Source organism: Dryobates pubescens, chromosome 35 (genome assembly GCF_014839835.1).
Source record: "Dryobates pubescens isolate bDryPub1 chromosome 35, bDryPub1.pri, whole genome shotgun sequence".
Taxonomy (NCBI): domain Eukaryota; kingdom Metazoa; phylum Chordata; class Aves; order Piciformes; family Picidae; genus Dryobates; species Dryobates pubescens.
Window position 1 is genome coordinate 1,188,845 of NC_071646.1, and position 19,928 is coordinate 1,208,772.

A 19,928-nucleotide genomic window follows, 5' to 3' on the forward strand; every position below is an offset into this window, starting at 1 on the left:
CTCCCCTTGCCACTGAGCACTGCCGTGGCAGCGGTGTGGGGCAGCTGGAGGAGGGCTCTCACCGCAGGCAGGGAGGTGGTTGGAGGCTCTGGGTGGATGTGGAGAATGAGCCGGCGTGGAGGGAGCTGTTCCTGCTGCCAGGGAGCTGGATTCCAGGGACAGTGGTGGGGAGGGAGGTGGCAGCCAGAAGGAGCTGCTGCTGGGCGCTGGGATGGTGTCAGCCAACCTCACATCTCTGGCAGCTGGAGGTGTCCTGGGGGCCAGCACCTCAGAGGCTTCTGCAGGGCTTGGATGTTGCTCTGGAAAGTTGTCCCCAGCTAGGTCAGATAAGAAGAGAGACCTCTCCAGCAGCTGCAGGCTGGAAATGGTCCTGACCCAGGATGTGCACCCACAGCACCCACTGGGCTCAGGCACCCACTGTGGGTGCTGGGGCTTGGTGGTCCCACAGGAGGTGCTGAGGAGCCCTCCCTGCCTGAGCTGGCTCTGGGTGCTGCCACATTCTCCTTTCCCAGGGTGAGTCAGGAGCCAGCCCCATGCCTGAGCTCGGTTTGTGCACTCCCCAGGCTCCAGGGCTTCCTTTGCTGCAGCAGGGCAGGCTTAGGTTGGACCTGAGGGACAATTTCTTCCCCTTGAGGGCTATTAAGTCCTGGCCCAGGGCTGCCCAGGGCAGTGGTGGAGTCCCCATCCCTGGAGGGGGCTGCAGGGCTGTGGTGCTGAGGGTTAGCAGTGGAGAGGCTGCTTGGGCTGGATGCTCTCAAAAGGCTTTTCTGTGATTCCATGAAACTTTTTCAACAGCTAAACCCTTCTGACAGTTCAAAGCAAGCCCTGAACTGGTGACAGGAACTGGGAACACAGAGTTCTGCGTGCTCCAGGGCAATGGTTCCTCTCCCTCTTGCAGCCTGGGTCTCATCAGGGGCAGGCAGCTGCTGGCTCTGCTTTGCTTGGGTTTTCTAGCCCAGGCTGATGTGCACAGAGTCTGTTTGGGTTGGGCTCCTTCCAGCTGTTTGGTGATCAAATGCTCTGGAGCTTTTGTCTTTGAAACCACTGAGCCTGGCCCCAGCCTGCCCTTGGTTTGCACATCCTGCTCTGGGGGCTGGCAGTGTTGTCCTCCATGCCTGGGTGAGGGCTTCTCAGGATGCTGCTGGCACAAGGACCAAATGCTTCCCAGTGGAACAAAAGAACCAAAGCTCCTTCTGCCTGCAGGAAGGAGCAGCCCCCTGTGGGGACAGGCTGGCAGAGCTGGGGCTGTTCAGCTTGCAGAAGAGAAGGCTCCAGGGAGACCTGGGAGCAGCCTGGAGTACCTAAGGGGGCTCCAGGAGAGCTGGGAAAGGACTTCTGGCAAGGGATGGGATGAGGGAGAATGGATTGAAGCTTGAGGAGGGGAGGTTGAGACTGGAGATGGGGAAGAAATTCATGGCAGTGAGGGTGGGGAGATGCTGGCACAGGCTGCCCAGGGAGGCTATGGCTGTCCCCTCCCTGGAGGTGTTCAGGGCCAGGCTGGATGAGGCCTTGAGGCTGGTGGGAGGTGTCCCTGCCCATGGCAGGGGGCTGGAGCTGGCTGAGCTCTGAGGTCCCTTCCAACCCCTTCTATTCTGTGGCTCTCTCAGGGAGTGCTGCAAACCCTCTCCTGGGCATCCAAAAGCAGCCAGTGGCAGCAGGGTGGCTACCTCTGAGCTTCCTTTTCCACTCCCTGCCCCTGCTCTGTGCTCTGCTCTGTGGGCCTGGTGCCACCCCTGAGTGACAGCTCCTGGCCCTCTGTCCTTGCCCACCCATCCCAGCATGGCCCAGCAGTGAGGGGGGGTGGGGGTCAGGCTGTGCAGCAGCCACAAGCAGCTCCAATTTGCCTTCAGATCTCTTGGAAGGAGCTCAGGGGAGGGGGAGCAGACCCCAGACCCCTTGGGCCGTGCCCACTGACGTGGCATGGCCACCAGCACTGGGGAGCCCTGGTTTGGCTGGGGAGGGATTTGCCCCATCCCACCATAATTGCAGGCTGCCTCTGGAGCCTCATCTAATAACTCCCTGGTCTCCTGGGGGCTGTGGATTATTATGGGGTGGACTCAGCCAGAGCCAGGAGCGTCCCTGCAGCCTGTCCCACAGCTCCCAGCCCCACAGACATGGCTCTGGGTCCCCACTGCTCTCAGGGTGTTTGCTCTCATCCCACCCCCTGCAAAGCCAAGGCTCTGGATCTCCTAAGGCCCTGTCTCTGGGCCCTGGTGTCCCTCCCAGTGCAGCAGGGCTGGTGCCCTGGGCTGTGCTGGCAGGGGAGGGTCAGAGCTCCTTACAAGCCCTGTAAAATGTGTTTGAAAAGGTTAAGAGCTTAATTTGGAGCAGAGCTGGAAACTCTGAAGCGTTTCCTCATCCCTCCACTCCCTGGCCCTGCCCCTGCTACCATCTCCATGGCTGACAGAGCCTGGTTGTCAGCATGCAGTGGAGTACCTTGGGGAGCCTCTGGGTCCTGCAGAGGAGCCAGGAGAGCAGCTGGCACAAGAGCAGCCAAGGGCAAAGCCGCCGACAGGACAGGGAGGGAGCTGCCGTGGTCCTGGCAGGTGTCACAGGCTCTGCTGCTGCTGGCCTTTGTCACCTGGCATGCAGATGTGTGCCCACAGCTGGCTGGGTTCTGCTCCTGGGTGCCAGGAGCAAAGCTGGCAGGGTGCTGACCCTTTCCCAGAGTCATCTTTGGCACCACCACAGCCCAGTCTGCCGCAGCCTGGCACAGAACCTGCCCCCCAGGGTGATGGGTGGCCAAACCCAGAGCCCCTGTGCTCAGCCATCCCTGCTGGGATGTGGCAGCAACTCCCTGCCCCTTGCTGGCCCCTAGAAGGGGTCAGGGGCACAGCAAGCTCCAGGACATTTGCTGGTGGTGGCTGCTGTGTGCTGTGAGGCTGAGCAGAGGTGTCCCACCAGCAGCCAGCTCTCCACCAAGGTAGCTCTGAAGGCTGCCAGGTGCTGGCTGCAGCTGTCCAAGGAGCAGGAGGAAAAAATGCAGCATTTCCTTGCTCAGAGCCTTCAGTTCAGGTTTTCAAAGGCCCTTTGAATGCTTGGCTCCTCTCTGAAGCCTCCCAGCTCTCCTGAACAAACAGCAGGAGGGAACAGCTCCATCCCAGCCCATGGACTGAGGCTCCTGGATGGGGAAAACCTAACCTCGGGGTTCCTACAAGTGGGGACCCTCTGAGCCCTCTTGCAAAGCACTGAGCCCAAGGGATGGACCTCTGCCTGTCCCCCAGCCCCAGGCCTCTCCTCTCCAGGGCTCTGTGCAGAGCTTCTCCTTCTCCAAGGTGAGTTGGGTTCTCAAAGCTGCCTGCAGACAGAGCTGCAGCCCTGGGAGCCAAATATAAACCTGGGGAGAGATTAATAAATTATAACCAGCAGCCTGAGCTGCAGCAGGCAGCAAACAGGGAGAGGGCTGTGGAGCACAGAGCTGAGCTGCTGGGGGTCCCCTCCTGCCTCAGCAGGGACTGACAGAGAGGAGGAAGGTGACAGTCACCCACCCCAGGGTGCCTTTGAAGCCACCCAACTATCCCTGCTGTGCAATGATGCTGACACCCTTGCAGTGGAGGAGAGGCTTCTCCCAGAGGACAGAGCAGTGGTGGGAGGGCTGGAAGCCCTCTGCTGTGAGGCCAGGCTGGGAGAGTTGGGGTTGCTCAGCCTAGAGAAGGCTCCAGGCAGCCCTTCTGGTGGCTTTTTAGTGCTTCAAGAGGTCAATCATGAAAGCTAGGGACAGGCTTTCGAGCAGGGCCTGCTGTGCCAGGGGAGGGGGTGATGGTCTGAAGCTGAAAGAGGGAGCTGTGCACCAGGAACAAGGAAGAAACTGCTCATGTTGGGGCATGAGGGTGGTGAGAGCCTGGCCCAGGCTGCCCAGGGAGGTGGCAGATGCCCCAAGCCTGGCAGCAGGGCAGGGCAGGCTGCCTGAGGCTCTGAGCAGCCTGCTCTGGGTGGGGAGGTCCCTGCTGGCTGCAGGGAGCTTGGACTGGGTGAGCTTGCAAGGTCCCTGCCCTCCCACACCAGTTTGGGATTGCATGCCCATGCAGAGCCTACCTCCCACTGCCCAGAGCCTGGCATGGATCACCCAGAGCAGAGCTAGACCCGAGGCTGCCTCTAGCCTGGCTCCCATCACCGTGCTTGGGGTTTATTTCTGAGCTGCAAAGACTGCTCCAGATTAAAGGCAGGGGGGGGGGGGCTAGAATAAGGGGGAGGGGGGGGGTGGGGAGGAAGGGGAAGGGAAAAAACCCACATCCAAAGCTTAGGAGATAAACAGGAGGTGGAAGCAGGCCGTGGGCGTTCGCTGCTTTCGCTGCTCTTCAGCTGAATGGAGCTGTTCCGAGGGGAGCCTGGGGGTCCTGGCAGTGCCTCTGCGATGGGAGGGGGAGGAAAAGAGCATCTGGAAGGAGGCCGTGCTGCAAGGACAGGATTGCCCCCTCGGGCTCAGGCTGCTGATGCCCTCCCTGCCCTGCCCCGGGGATCTGGGGCTGCCTCCCTTGTGCCCCCTTCTGCCGGTGGGGAGCGGGCGCTGGGCTGCGGCTCAGCCCCCCGGCACGGAGCCCTTTGGAGGGGGGAGGAGCAGGGGCTGGGGTGGCGAGGGGCTGCCGGGGGTCCGTGGGCAGCCGCAGCAGGGCTGGGGGTGGGCTGGGTGCCGCAGGGCTCACGTGGGGGCTGTCAGCCCGGGAGCGATAATTAACAGTGATCAAAGCAGCTCCTTCCCCGCAGCCCCCGGCGGGGAGCCTCGGAAACCTCAGCGGCGAGCAGGGGGGAGCCAGCGGCACCCAGGGCTGCCTTCAGCACGCTCTGCTGCCTTCCTCATCCTCTGCTGCCTTCAGCAGGCAGCTTCTGCTGGGGCTGGGCTGCCCCCCGGAGCCCCAGCACCCCCGGGGGGCTTTTGCACCCCCAGAGCCCCAGCAAAACAGCCCTAAGAGCATCCAGCCCAAGCTTTAGCCCAGCTCTGGCAAGTCCTTGCCTAAACCATGCCCCTAAGCTGCACATCTCCTGAACACCTCCAGGGATGGGGACTCCACCACTGCCTTGGGCAGCCTGGGAACCCTCTCTGTGAAGGAATTCTTCCTGATATCCAACCTAAACTTCCCTTGGTGCAGCCTGAGGCCATCTCCTCTCATCCTATCACTTGTTTCTAGGGAGAAGAGACCAACCCCACCTGGCTCCAGCCTCCTTTCAGGGAGATGTGGAGAGCCAGGAGGTCTCCCCTCAGCCTCCTCCAGGCTGAACAACCTCAGCTCTCTCCTCCACTCCTCAAGGAACAAGCAACAGGTCCAAAGGAAATGGCCTCAAGGTTGGACATTAGGAAACATTTATTGCCCCCAAAGTGTTGCCCAGGCCTGGCCCAGGCTGTCCAGGGCAGTGGTGGAGTCTCCATCCCTGGAGGGGTTTCAGGGCCCTGGAGCTGTGTTGCTGAGGGCTGTGGGGTGGTGGTGCCCTGGGGCAGGGCTGGGCTAAGGTTGATGATCTTAAAGATCTCTTCCAACCCAGACGGTTCTAAGATCCTGTGCCAGCACACTGTGCCACCCTCACACAGTGCCCTGGGCAGAGGACAGCCTCAGGAGCAGGAAGATTCTCCTGGGTTTCCCTGGGCAGAGCCAGGCTGGTTGGGGCTCAGCCCCAAGCATGGCATTTGCTACCTGAGAGAGAGAGGTGAGGAGAGGAAAGGGGGTGCCCAAAGTGGGGCCAAGCTGAGCTCAGGGTCGAGAGGGAGGTGGCTTCTTAGCCCCCATGAGTAACCCCAGGGAAACCAGCTCCTGCTCTCAGGAATTCCTTCCTTTACTCCTTTCTTGTTTGGAGGTTGCTCAGCCCCAGCCCACAGCCAGCTCCCTCCCGGCCAGCGCTGTGCTGCAGGGAGGGGCTGGCTGCCTGTGGCTTTCTCCCTTTCCCCTGCAAGCCTGAGATGCTGATGTGTAAGCTCTGGGTCTCTTTGGCTCCCCAGGTCCTCCATGGCTGAAGCAGCAGCTGCGGGGAGGAGGCAGGCAGGAAGCCATCCCTGCGGCCACCACCAGGCTCTTCCAGCCTCCCGCATGTGCATTTCCACCGCCGCCTGCCCGCGCCGGAGCTGGGAGGTGTTTGAGCGGAGCGGCTCTGGGATCGCCGGGCTGGAAGGAGCCGGGCAGCGCTCTCCGTGCTGTGCCGATCCCTGCCGGCAGCGGGGGCAGCCCTGGCGCAGCTCCGCCGCCGAAGAGCCCGGCTCAAGGCAAGCTCCCAAGGGCTTCGCTCGCAGGGAGCCTGACCTTTTCCTTAATAAATCAGCTGCGTTGTTGGAGGGATGAATAATGCAGGAGCACGGCCGGCCCCGCGCTCAGCTCCGCGGGGAGGGTTTAATTAATCCTCTCCCGTAGCACCCCCAGGGATTGGTGATGGATGGGGACGGACAGCCCAGGCTGCCGGTGGTGCCCGGCGAGGGCTCCGGAGCGTCCTGCTCACCCCGGAGGGCTTTCCCCCCCGGCAGGTTTGGTTGGAGGCTTCTCTCTCCGGGTGTGTGAAAGGGGAGGGGGAAATTCCCCTCCACCGTGAAGGTGCTGGGGGGAACCCTGGCAGCCTCCTCGGGGAGACAGCAGCAACTTCCTCCCTCCCTGACCTTTTGCTGTTCATAAAGTGGAAGCCTAAGTAAATGTCTCCACCCAGGTGCAGGTAGCAGGGAACCATCAGCAAACACTGGCACTGCTGCTGCAGCTTCCAGGAGACCCCCAGGCGTTTAAATGGGACCCAGCCCCAAAGGTGGCCTTGGTCCCAGCAGGGGCCAGGGGTGAGAAGCTGTCTGCTGGTTTGTCAGCTCAGCAAAAGCTTTGCCCCTGTGGATGGTGCCAGGGACAGTGTTAGTGTGACTGCAGGGGGCACAATCCCAGTGTGGCAGAGGCTGGAAGGGACCTCTGGAGCTCACCCAGTCCAAGCCCCCTGCTTGGGAGCTGCAGAGAGCAAGGAGGTCTCCCTCAGCCTCCCCTTCTCCAGGCTGAACACCCCCAGCTCCCTCAGCTGCTCCTCCCCAGCCCTGTTCCCCAGACCCTTCCCCAGCTTGGTTTCCCTTCTCTGGACCTGCTCCAGCTCCTCAGTGTCCTTCTTGGAGTGAGGAGCCCAAACCTGAGCCCAGTGTGGCTGTGCCAGGATGGAGCTCCATGGGTGAGGAAGGGAGGTGAGTGCCACAAGGGAGAGGGCAGCATCACCTGGGGGCTGTGGGGTGAGCTGGCAGCAGTGCCAGCAGCATGGGGAATGCTCTTCCTGCTGCCCTCAGCTGAGGGCCAGCTCCTGGTGGCTGCCTGTCCCCACTGGAGCTGCTCAGGCTCAAGTGCTGCCCTTGGCCGTGGGCGAGGGCCCAGCTGCTGGGGGCCTGAAGGAGCTCCTGTGGGGGAGCAGCTGCAGCAGGAATTTGCCTCCTCCAACCTCTCTCTTCCTGCCTCCTTCTCCCAGCCTTTCCCCAGCTGTTGAGGGTGATCCTGGGGGTGGTGGTTATAGCTTTGCCCCCTGGCTGCCACCTGCAAGGCTCAGGGAGCATCTCCCTGGGCTGTGACAACCGCTGGAGCTCCAGCCCTGCTGCCAGCTCCTTCCCAGCGTTTGTCCCTGCTCCCTGCAGGCTCTGTACACCCCCAGGCTTCCTCCTCCCTCCCTCCCTCCCTCCCAATGAAACGTTTCCGAGCAAGGCTGCCTTGCTGTGCCTGCAGCTTCACAGCCCCCCAGCAGGTTGCCTCTGAGGAGCAATTTCAAAGGCTTTAGCCACTCTCTGACTCTCTGCTCTGCTCTGCTCCAGGGTGGCTGCTCCCTCTGGCTTGGGGGTGACCCTGGAACTGAGATGGCACAGCCCAAGGCACTGCTGTCCCCAGGCTTTGAAGAGATGCCAGGGCAGGGGCACCAAACCTGCCAGCCCCTGGTGCAAGGCTGGAGCCCTGGGTGTGGCTCTCTGCAGACAACCAGGCCAGGGCTGGAGCCAGCCTGGTATGGAAACCTCTCCTGCTGGCATCTGTGGCTGCAGCTGCTTCCTTCAGCAGCCAACAGCTATGCAGGGAGGAGTCTGACTGTACCTCAGAGGGTGTCTGGTGGAAAGAAGCTGGGTGGCAGCTGGGTGGCTGTGTGAGCAGTGCTGGGGAACACAGCCTGCAGTGGGGGAGCTCTGACTCCTTGTGGCAGCCTGGTGCTTGGCTGGGACACCAGCTCCCTGCTCAGAGAGGAGTGAAGACAACCTCAGGCTGTCAAGGGGCTGCTCAGGATGGACCCTCCTGGGCCCTGGGGACAATCCCCAGCTGCCAAGCAGAGGAGGCTGCCAGCCCCAGCCATGGCTTGGCTGATGGTCTAAGGAGTCACCAGGCACCTGTGATGTGCCCTGCTCCAGGGGGGGACCAGGCAGAGCTCTCCTGGGGGCATCAGAGGGCACAGCTCAGATGTCCCTCTCAGCTGGAAGACCACCAGGGCTCTCTGTGCTGTCCTCAGAGCAGCAAGGCTTTGCCTTCCCAGCTCCCCATCCATCTTCTTGGCTTCCACATCTGCCCTGAGCCATGGGTGCTGCAGGGTCCATCCCCTGCTCTCCTTGCTGGGCAGATCTTTGGTAGCCTATTTCTGTGTGTTGCTGCTGTCCTGCACACAGCCCCAGCTCATGCTGGGCAGGCTGGCCAGGTATGAGCATGGAGCTGGATCAGTGAGCTTCCAGCCTTGCCTGAAGCCTGCTGAACCCTGCTGGCACTTTGGTAAGAGCCAGGCCTCTGGGGGTTTGTTGTAGACATCCAGGAGCTTGGCTGGGAAGCATCAATGAATTCTGCAACTGTTGATGTGGTTGGGCATCCATTGATCCATCCACCCAGCAACCCAATCACCCATCCATCCACCCAGCCATTGATCCATCCATCCATCCATCCATCCACTGATCCATCCATCCACCCACCCACCCACCCAATCATCCAGAAACATCAAGGATTGGTTGTGAAGCATCAACATTTCCCTTGGAAGACAACAACTGCATCTATTGATGTGGTCATCCATTGATCCATCCATCCATCCATCCATCCATGCACCCATCCAATCATCCATCCACCCATCCAAACATCCATCCATCCAATCATCCAATCATCCATCCATCCACCCACCCACCCACCCAGAACCCCTCCAAGCAACTCCTGCAGCCCAGCCTGTGCAGACAGAGGCTTTGGAGGGAGGGAGGGAGTCCCTGTGGAGCCTGTGGGGTGCCCTGGGGGCAGCGAGGGGCCGGGGGCGAGCTCGGTGTGGCCCTGGCGGGGCAGCTGCCGGCGCTGCTGGCAGGGGCTGGGCTGCTGGCGAGACACAGCTGGAAGGTTCTGCTTTTTTCCAGGCCTGTGTCTCAGTTTCTCTTCAGTGCTGTGTTTTGATTTCCCACTCAAGCTCGCTGTCTCATTTCCTCCCTCGAGCCCTGCCGCAGGCTGAATTCCGCCAGCGAAGGCCCAGGGCTGCCCTGGAAAACAAACAGTGTGGGACCAGCACCTTCTGCCCCGCTGCCCCACGGCCCCTGCTGTGGGGCTGGGGGCAGCTCAGGGCAGGGATGCTGAATGCCTTCCCCAGGGGCCTCCCTGGGGACGCAGGGACGGCGTCTGCTGCTGACGCTCCTCGGGCCGGCGCCGTTCCCACCCTGCGCCTCCCCTGCCAACCCAGGAACCTCCCTTGGCTGGGGCAGGGGTTGGTGGTGGCTAAAAGGGGAGGCCCCAGCTACACATCTCCAGGCTGCTGTGTCCCCTTCCCCTCTTGGGAAGGTGCTGGGGACCGCAGCAAAGGGCTTGGATCCCTCTCAGTCCCCCAGCATCTGCATCCTTCCCCTCGCAGGCTGTGGGAGCAGCTCCCGGAGCATCTGCTTCAGCTGGAAGCAGCTTCAGGGATGCCTTGGAGATGAAAACACTTCCTCTGCTGCTCCACCTCCACCTGACATTTGGGAAAGCAGAGGCACAGGTCCCTGGAGCTTTGCTGGGGCTGTCAGACTCGCAGCTCAGAGTGCCCAAAGGCCTGAAGCTGCAGCCTGGGGCACGCTGGCTCCGGGAGGGAGCCTGCAGAGGAATCCTCCCAGCTGCTGGCTGGGGAAATGTCTGTCTGTCCTGGCCAGCAGTGCTGGGCCAGACCTGGGGGGCTGTCTGTGGTCCCTGATGCAGCTGGCCTGCTGGCTACTGACTTTGGTGGGTCCTCAGCCCCCATTTCTGACTGCTCTGAGGCGCTCTGTGGGCTGTGTCACCTGCAGCAGAGGTCAGTGGGTGAGGGGTGAATGCTTCCTGTACTTGACCTGCTGCAATGAGCTGGCAGGGCTGGGGCAGAGCTGAGTGCCTGGTGCTGGAGCACAGCCCAGCTGCCTTCCCAGAGCTCAGACACTCCAGGGAGGTGCCTCAGAGGGGTCAGCCCAGGCTGTCCTGCCCATCCCTGGGCTACAGTTCAGCTCCAACAGAGGCCCTGATAGAGCTCCAGATGGGACCCCAGGAGAGCTCCAAATGAGAGCCCAACAGAGACCCCAACAGAGCTCCAACAAAGACCCCAATAGAGCTCTGACAGACATCCAGAGCTCCAGCAGAGACTCCAGCAGAGACTTCAAGAGGGCTTTAAGAGAGACCCCACAGGGCTCCCAACAGAGCTGCAGCAGAGCCCCCCCAGGGCTGCAGATGTTCACCATTTGGGGATGAATCTCCTCCTTGGCCACGCTGCAGCCTGGCACCCGCCCTGGCAGCACGGTGCTGTCCTTCTGGGTGATGCTGGTGCAGCTGGCAGCTGTTGCAGGGGCGATGCCCCCAACCCCAGGGCAGCTGCTGTGCCCTCCAGAGCCGCCTGTGCTTGGCTGTGGCTCAGCTCCAGCCTTGTCCCTCCATGGCAGGCAGGCTGGTGGGCACGACCGGGGGAGGGCAGCTCCTGGGAAGGCTCCTGACAGCTGATTCCCCGGTGCTGGCAGCTCAGCACAGCCTCCTGACTGCTCCTGCTTCCATCAAAATAAATGTGAGAGATTAAAGTATCAGAGCTGAGCTCCCCAGGCAGGCAGAGCAACACAGAGATGTTTACTTTCCAGCCCTCAGCTATGTCCTGATTGTGAAAGCTTGGTGCTGGCAGCACTCAACCAGCCCTGGGGCACATGGGGATAGGACAAATGCCTCTGGGCAGATCCTGCCCCTGCCCAGCTCCTCAGGGAGAGGCTGAAGGGTGAGGTGGCCACAGCAGGGACAAAGAAAGGCACCCAGGAGGTTCCACCTCAGCATGAGGAGAAACTTCTTTGGAGTGAGGCTGCTGGAGGCCTGGAGCAGGTTGCCCAGAGAGGCTGTGGAGAGCTTCCAACCCCCTCCTGGATGTGTTCCTGGGTGCCCTGCCCTGGGTGCCCCTGCTCTGGCAGGGAGATTGGACTGGATGCTCTCCAGAGGTCCCTTCCAACCCCTACCATGCTGTGGTTCTATGATGCAGAAATGAGATGAGGCTGAGGTCTTGCTTTGACAGCCTCCCAGAGCTTCCTTTTGGAGGCTGAGGGCCACCAGAAGAAACTGCCCTGGGGCATGGAGCTGTGATGGTTTGAGAGGGGAGGGGAGGGCAGCAGGGGGCTGCCAGCACAGCAGACTGAGCTCTGACACATCAAAGGCAGGCACAGCAACACCCAGAGCTGGTGCTGCCTCCCAACACCCAGCCCCTGAGCAGTGTCTTGGGTCCTGCCAGGTGTGGGGTGGGAAGCAGCTGAAACCACTGAGCGCTCATCAGGCAGGGAGTTATCAAATGCCCTGAGCTGCCAGCAGCAGCTCAGTGACTCCTGGGGGGAGGAATGAGCGTCTGCAGCTTCAGCCAGTGGAAGGAGAGAGGGTTTCAGGCCCGGGGGAGCTGCCGAAGCAGCAGGAGGGGAGCCAGGGGAGCTCAAGCTCTCCACACCATGCTGGGAGCTGTGGATGGCCGGAGCCACAGCGAGCTGCACCAGGTGAGGGCTGGAGCCTGGCTCAGAGGCTCTTAAGCCAGGCCCAGCAGATGTTTGGGATTTGTGGGCTGTTTGTGTCCCCCTCTGAGGGTTTTCAGGGCTCTGCAAGTCAGAGAAGATGGAAAGTGCAGGGCCAGTGGTGGCCCAGGGGGAGCAGCTGTGTTTACCGGGCTCGGGGAGCGCTGTGCATGAAGGGAGGAAATAACAGATGCAGCAAGTCCTTGGAGGATGCAGAGCTGGGAGGCTTTGCACATACCAGAAAGGACAGAGAGAGGTTAGGAAAGTCAGCAGGAAGCACAAAAGGCCCAGCTTGGAAGAGGCAAAGCAAATCCATCTGGAGGGGACTGGCAGCAGCAGCTCAGGGATGCTGTGAGGGCTTTGGGGCAGCAGCTCTGGGGCAGGCAGTCAGGAGGTGCCTGCTCTGGGGTCCCTCTCTTTTGGGAAGGGGCTGGGGGGGGCCTCTGTCAGCTTTAACCACCCCACACTGTCCAAGCAGTTCAATGACTCCAGACATGGAGGCTCCACCACCTCCCTGGGCAGCCTCCTCCAGGGCTCCACCACCCTCAACACAACGAAGTTCCTCCTCATGTTTAGATCACCTGAGCGTGGCCAGAGCCCCCCCAGTCCCTCCTGCTGCTCTGTGAGAGCTGAGGCCATGCTGCTGCTGGGGATGCTTAAACATTCCTGGACCTCCTCCATCCCTTTCGACAGCTCCCAGGGAAGCATCCCCTCGCCGTGGGGCAGCCTGCTGCTCACCCAGGGGCAGTGGGGAAGCTTCCTGCAGCAGGAGGATTAAAGGCAGATTGATTGTGCCTTAATAGCTCCTGCCACAACCCCCCCCCCCCTTCAAAAGCTGTTTGAGGAACCCCGGCGTTCCCAGAGCTCCTCTTGCTTATTAAACAACCTAATGAAGTGATTTGATTAAACGCAGGGAAGTCTTTCAGCCTGCCCTGGTGCTTTGGAGCAACCTGGGATTATTGGAGCTGTTAGTTAGGAGGTGCCACGCTTGAAGATGCTCCTCGTTAGCTCCGGCTGCGCCCTGCTGCCGCCGCTGACTAATTGCCGCAGGTCGCTGCTCTGTCTCCGGCAGCGCAGGAGAGCTCCGGGCGCCTGCCCCCACCCCGGCCAGGGCTCCCGGCTGGGGAGGAGAAAGGTTCTGCCCCGCTGCCTCGCAAGGCTCACAGCTCCCCGGGAGGGTCTGAGTGGCTGTGGGAAGGCAGATCCAGAGCCGGGGGCAGGATTGCTCCCGCGGCGAAGCTGCCGGCTGGGGCTGAGCTGCAGCCCCGGGCGGCGAGGGGGAGGCAGGGGACGGCCGAGAGGGAGGGGTGGGCGGCCCGGGGAGAGGGAGGAGGAGATGAAAGCAGTGGGGAGAAGGTTCTGGCGCTGACCCCCCCTGGCAGGACCTAGCACCCGGCTGGTGTGGGCAGCTGCTGCCGGGGGCTCCTTCCGCGCCCATCATTAACTGCAGCGGCCGAAACCAGCGCCGGGGAAGGGAGGAGAGCGGAGCCCAGGCTGTGGAGGGAGAGTGGGAAGGAGCAGCATGAGTAACAGACAGGAGAAGAGAGGAGGCAATGTGACCTCTGCAGATACACGAATTACTCAGCTCCTTCTGGCGGCATCAGAGATTTTCTGACTCACCAGCCTGGGGATTTAACCCCTGGCTCTCGGGCTGGGCTGGCAGACCTCTGCCAGGATGCAGGGAGGTGGCTGCCACGGCTCCCTCCCCGTGCAGGAGCCTGGCAGGGGGCTGCCAGGCATCCCCCATCCTCTTCAGGGTGAGGAAGGCTCCCCCTGGGCTTTGGGGGAGCATGGAGGGTTTGCACAGGGACCCCAGGACTGAGCAGAGGGGTGAGGATGGGGGTAGAGGGATGAAGTCCACCTCTTCCAGCTCCCTGCACTCCTGGCTCTCAGACCCTGCAATGCAGCTTGTTTGCCCCCTCCCCTCTCTCTCTTCAGAGCCTTGGGAGCCACCTGGAGCTGGCAGGGTCCCGGGGGGGGTGGGGGTGTGACTGAGCAGCCACAGGGGGGATCTGCCTTGCCAGGCTGTCCATGCAGAGCTCCACAAAGCCCTCCTTGGTTTAGCTCAGCTTTGCCTTCCACCTCCCTGGCCCTGCTGGGGATGGAGGGCTTGGGTCCAGCCTCCAGACAGCTCCTGGCCTCCCCTGCTCCCCATCTCTGAAGGGGTTAAACCCTCCCAGCTCAGGGCTGTTGTTCCTTTGCACTGGTCTGGGGGAATAATTGGAACCAGGCTGCTGCTGCTGGGCAGAGCTGCTCCACTGGAGAACTTCTGAGCTGCTTCATCCCTCATGGAACCTGGCCTGAGAAAAGAGGGAAAGATGCTGATGGGCAGCAGGTTCTGTCACCCTGTCCTGAGAGCAGGAAGGGCAGGCCTGGAGGGAGAGGAAACTTTCTGCTGCCTCTCACCCCAAATCACCTGGAAAAACAGGAAGAGGAGAAAGAGATTCCAGCAGAGGAGGGAAGGCAGCTGCAGGAGGCAACCTAAAGCCTGTGCCCATGGAGCTGTGCCTGGGAAGGGCTGGGAGCAAGTGGGGAGAGCGAAAGGCTGATAAGGGATGGAGCTGGGCTAGGAGGAGCTTGATTTATTTGGTGTTCCCTTTGCTTCCAGCTCTCTCCTCGTGGTTTGCCTTGAACCTTGTGCAAGGCCTGGGGCCAGAAGCAGACTGGCAGCAAAGCCAAGCCTGCAGCTTGAGCTGGGCTCTGCTTGCTGATGGCTGGGGAGGGGGAGGCTCTGTTTGAACCAAGCTGGGATTTCCAGTGTGAGGTTCCCTGTGCTGCCAGGAGAGGCTGAAACCTCCTTCAGAGCAACCTCTCCTGGCTCATTGCTTTCCCCCTTCCCCCTCCCCTCCATTTCTGGGCCTTGGTTTGGGCTCTGTTTAAAGGCAGAGGAGACTGAGGGCAGTGGCTGGAGCTGGCCAGGGGCAGGGCTCTCAGTGTCACTGGAAAGGCCTCGAAGTTGGCTGCTTTGCTTTGCTTTGCTTTGCTTTGCCTTTCTTTTTTCCACTCCAAAATAATACCCAAACCAAAATAAGACTTTTCCTGTCAAACAGAACCAGTGGAACAACGGGGGGGAGGCAGGGGGGGGGAATTCATCTCTCCCTTTGGACTGGAAGGCAGCTGGGGAGGGGGTTGTGCTCTTGGTTTGCTTTCAGTGCAATCAAAATATTTCCCTCCTGTTCTTACCTTCCAGCAAAGCCTTCACTGGGAGCCTGAGCCCCAGCTCCCAGGGCTGTGCTTTCAGCCTGCACTTGGTGGCTTCTGCAGCACTCAGCTCCTCGGGGTGGGGGGGATGGATCTGTGCTGCTTGCTGGGGGGGGGTCTTGAGGTGCTGGCCAACCTCTGCCCCATGCTGAGGAAGGGGATAAGGGTGGGGGTGAGGTGAGGATGTCCCCCAGCTGCCTTTTACACCCTTTGCTGCTGGAGCTCTGCCAGCTCCTGCCCTCCAGATGGGGCTGGGGAAGCCTCAGTGCCCCAGCCCTGAGGGCAGCGCTCCTGGTGCTGCTGCTTCACAGGACAGCTCAGGTTGGAAGGGACCTCAGAGATCATCTGCTCCAAGCTCCTCACCATGGGCAGGGACAGCTCTCAGCTAGGCTCAGCTTGCTCAAGGCCTCATCCAAACCTGGCCCTGAGCACCCCCAGGGAGCAGCCTTCCACAGCCTCCCTGGGCAGCCTGTGCCAGAGTCTCACCTTCCTCACACTGCAGAACTTCTTCCTCAGCTCCACTCTAACCCTGCTCTCCCTCAGCTTCAAACCATCCCCCCTTGGCCTGTCTCAGACCCCCTACTTCTACACAGGAGATGCTGAACCCCCCCCTTTCAGGGTGGAATTTGGTGCTGAGCTCCTCTTGTGAGGGGCTGGACAGATTCCTGCTCCATCCCTCTGCACACTGAGCTCTCTGCACAGCCCAGCCTCAAATAGTTGGGTGATGAAGTGGTCAGGAGCAGCCAGGGGGAGGGCTGGCTGATGAGGACATGCTCTGGATGGTTCCCAGCTCTACTAAGCCTGGAGGTGATCCTGGGTTAATGACAGCCCTGCTCTTCTCCAGGGTGGAAGCAAAAGGTTTATAGGGAGAGGAGGAGGGTGTGAGGATACAGCCCTCCAAAGACTGCTCCTGGAAGGCCTTTGGATCCTGATGCTGCCTGTGGGGCTTTGCTGCTCAAGAGCTGAGCCCTGTGCAGAGCCCAGAGGGAGAGTTAACTCTGCCCTGTGTCCTGCTGCAGGGAGGGCAGAGGGCTGCCCTCACCCCCTGCTCCTGCCTGGCTGCTTGGGCAGGGCCAAGTGTGACAAGGAGGTCTCCCAGCGCAGGGAAAGGGCTGCTGGAAGGGAAGGGGAGAGCCCCACAGCAGGTGTGTGCTGGGGAGGGAGAAGATCCTTTTCCCAGGGGATCTTTGTTCCTTGAAAGAGACTGAGAGCAGGGCATGGAGCAGCTCCTTCCAAGGGACAAAGGCTGCTGGGCAGAGCAGCTGGGTTTGGGGTTTGTGGTGAGAGCAGGGGAGGCAGAAGGAGCTGTGGAGCAGCTGCTGCTGCAGCCTGAGAGTGTCCAAGCAGAGTCACAGAATCCTTTTGGCTGGGGGAGACCTCCTGGTGGCTCTTCAGTGCTGCAAGGGCACAGCAGAGAGCTGGGGACAGGCTTCTGAGCAGGGCCTGTGGGGACAGGACAAGGGCTGGTGGTTTGACAGAGGGAGAGTGGAGGGAAGGGAGAAGTGTTTGACACTGAGGGTGGGCAGAGCCTGGCCCAGGCTGCCCAGGGAGCTGCCCCATGCCTGGCACCAGTGCAGCTCAGGCTGGTTGGGGCTCTGAGCAACCTGCTCTGGTTGGGGCAGGGGCAGCAGCTGGGGCCGAGGCAGGGCTGATGTCATGCGAGGAGCTCGGCCGCCTGGCTCCTGCCTGCCGAGAGGAAAAGTACTGGGCAGGGAGGAGGAGGCCAGGATGAAGGCCAAGCCCAGGCAGGACCAGACACCACTGAGGTGTTTCCATTGCAAACAGCAGCTCAGTGCTGTAGCCCAGACAGTGCAAGGGAGGTGATGGAGGCCCTTGGCTTGGGGCACTGCCTGTAGCAAGCCAGCAGCTGGGCATGGGGGGAACCCACTGCTCCCAGCCCTGCAGGGGCTCCCCGGGGGCACAGCCAGCCCCAGCCAGCGGTGCCAGGGCTGTGCCAGCCAGGAAGAGCAGAGCAGATGGCCACAGGATGGTTTGGTGACTTTCTTCTGCACCCTAAAGGTCTTTTGGATTGCCCAGGTCTCTGCCTTCTCTGTTTCCTGCCACTCCATTGCCCCCCAGCAGAGCTGCAGCCTGTGCTCATGGCCCCGGGGGGGCTGTGGCTGTGCCCTCCCTGGGGGTGCCCAAGCCCAGGCTGGGTGAGACCTGGAGCAGCCTGTGCTGGTGGGAGGTGTCCCTGCCCGTGGCAGGAGGTTGGAGCTGGATGAGCTCTGAGGTCCAGTCCTACCCAAACCATTCTGTGGCTAAATCTCTGCCAAAGCCTTGGCCACAGCAGCCTCTGGTGGTGCTGGGTGCCACTGGGTGCCACCAGCCAGTTGTGTGCTCAGCTCCCAGGCTTTGCTGTCCTGGTTTCCAGGGTGCTTCACTCAGAGCTCAGTCCCCTCCTTGTTCTTCTTCCAGCCACCACTGGCAGCTCCTCCCAGCCCTGAGCTGGCACCAGCAGCCCCTCCAGCACCCACAGGGGAAGCCTTGCCAGCCTGGCACCCACCAGCCCTGCTGGCAGCGTGCTCTGGAGCCTGACCCCTCTGCAAGGCAGGCAGCAGGATGCTGGGATGAGCAGATGGCCTCTGAGAGGGAGCAGAATTCCTGCAGGAGGGAGCTGCTTCCTAGGGAACAGCCCTGGGAGCCTCCCTGGGGAGCTTGGAATCACTCAGCTGGTGTGAAATGTCAGCCCTGATGCTGAAGAGGTTAAGGCCAGGCTGGATGAGGCCCTGAGCAGCCTGGGCTGGTGGGAGGTGTCCCTGCCCATGGCAGGGGGGTGTGGAACTGGATGAGCTTTGAGGTCCCTTGCAACCCAAACCATTCCATGACTCCATTCCATGAGCAGAGGGACCAGGACCTTTCCTAGCACCTCTGCACCATGCCAGGAGCTGCCCAGCTGGGGACCAACAGGAGGTTGCCTTCTCTGGGGGGTGCAAGAGGCCAGGCTGGGGGGTCCCTGGGCTTTGCTTCCTCCCGGCCTGGGGGCTCCAGCTCGGCAGAGGGGGCAGGGGGTTGTGCTGGGAGGGGTCCCCACCTCCCAGGGCCCCTTGGTGATGCTGTGGCCGTGAGCTGATGTGCTCAGCAGCCCTGGTCCTGCTGCCAAGGGCTAATGAGAGGCTGCTCAGCCCTGCAGGGGGAGAGAAAAATAGAAGAGAGGGTTTGGACTTCTCTGCCTTGGAGAAGGAGAGAATGAGCTGGGTGACTTAATCCCCCAGCAATGTGAGGCCTGATGCATTCTCTTTCCCCTCCCTGCACTTAAAGCAGCCACAAGAGCAGTGCAGAGGGTGGGAGGTGGGGTAGGAGAGGGCTGGGGGCAAGCAGAGAGGGCTGGGGGGAGGGCTCAGTGGCACAGGGCTGGCTGGCAGCTGTCCCCTCCCCCCCTCCCCCCCTCCCCCCCATCACTGCCTGGGGACAAGGCTGAGCTGCTGTCACCCCCTCTGTGCCCCTGGGTGCCATCCTGGGCTGCCCAAGCCCCTCCCTCCACTCTGCCTTTTGCTTGGCAGGGTCCAAGCCCCATCCAGGCTGTCCCAGCAATGAGTTTGTTTGGTCTCAGCTTGCTCCTTCCTCGAGGGGCAGGGGGGGACCATGGCTTGCAGTTTGGCCTCGTTCCTGGGTGGGCTGTGGGGACTGGGGGAGGGGAGGGTGCAAACAACCCTGGGGGGGGGATGGGAGTGCTCTGGGGGAGTGTGCACCAAGCCCTCTGTGCCAAGGCTGCAAAGGAATCCAAACAAGAGCTCTGGGAGTATTCTGGGCTGCCTGAGCTGGCTCCATGGCTCTGCAAGCACAGAGCTCCTCCTGCCTCAGTTTCCTCTGCAGATGGTAGGGGATGCAGAGCCCTCATTTGTGCTCTCCTTGCACCCTCAGCTCAAACCAGGCTGGGGGCAGGACTGGCTCTGGGGGGCAGGACTGGCTCTGGGCAGTAGCCAGCAGGACCATCATGGCTGAGGCTGGCCCCTGGTGCCTGCTGGCTGTGGCTGGGAAGCTGTGGTGGGGCTGCTGTCCCTCTGCTGTGTCTGCACCAGGAGCCAGCACCCAGGGCAAGCAGCTCAGGGGAAGTTTCTCATTCCCTGACCCTTCCCTGGCTGCTGGCTGCAGCTCCTGGCCTGGGGCACCTGATGCATGAGGCTCTTCTCCAGGGCAGCTCTGTCTGTAGGTTTAATGACCAAAGCAGCAGCTGTGCTGCTTCCTTGCTTTCCCCTCTGCTATTCCTTTGAGCACCTGCCTGGGGCAGATGTCAGCTCTGTTCCTGGCTGCATTTCCCACTCTGGAGCAAGTGCAGCTTGCTCTTCCCAACCTGGCTCTGGCTCTATCCATCTGTGCTGCTTGAGGCTGCATGTCCTGGTCCAGAGGTGCTCTGTTCCCTGGGTCCAGCACTGTTAGGGGTGGGTGGAGAGGTCTGGCACCTTCCTGAGCCTGGGAGGAAGGAAGAGCTGTTTGTGAGGAGCATGTCTGCATGGAAGGGCTGCAGGCCACCTCCTGCTCCTCTCTCCTCCCTCCCTTGCTGAGTGCTGGGGTGACCAAAGTGACCCAAACAACCTCCCCAGGCAAGCACTGAGCTGGGCCTGCAGATCTTGGTGCCTCTGGAGTGTTTGGGGCTGGGGGATGCTTCAAGCACCTTCCCCACGTCCCCCTGGCAGCCACACTCCTGGAGCAGCTTCCAGGGAGCTGGAGAGGTGGGAAGGGAGCAGACAAACTCTGCCCCGAGTGCAGCCAGGGGGAGGGGGAAGTGCAGCCTGCAGCACCTCAGGGAGGGGGGAGCAGGATCCATGCATTACACAGAGCATACTTTTCCCCTTCCCTCACTTCCCCCTGCAGAGCTTAGCTGGGAGCCAAGTGCTTC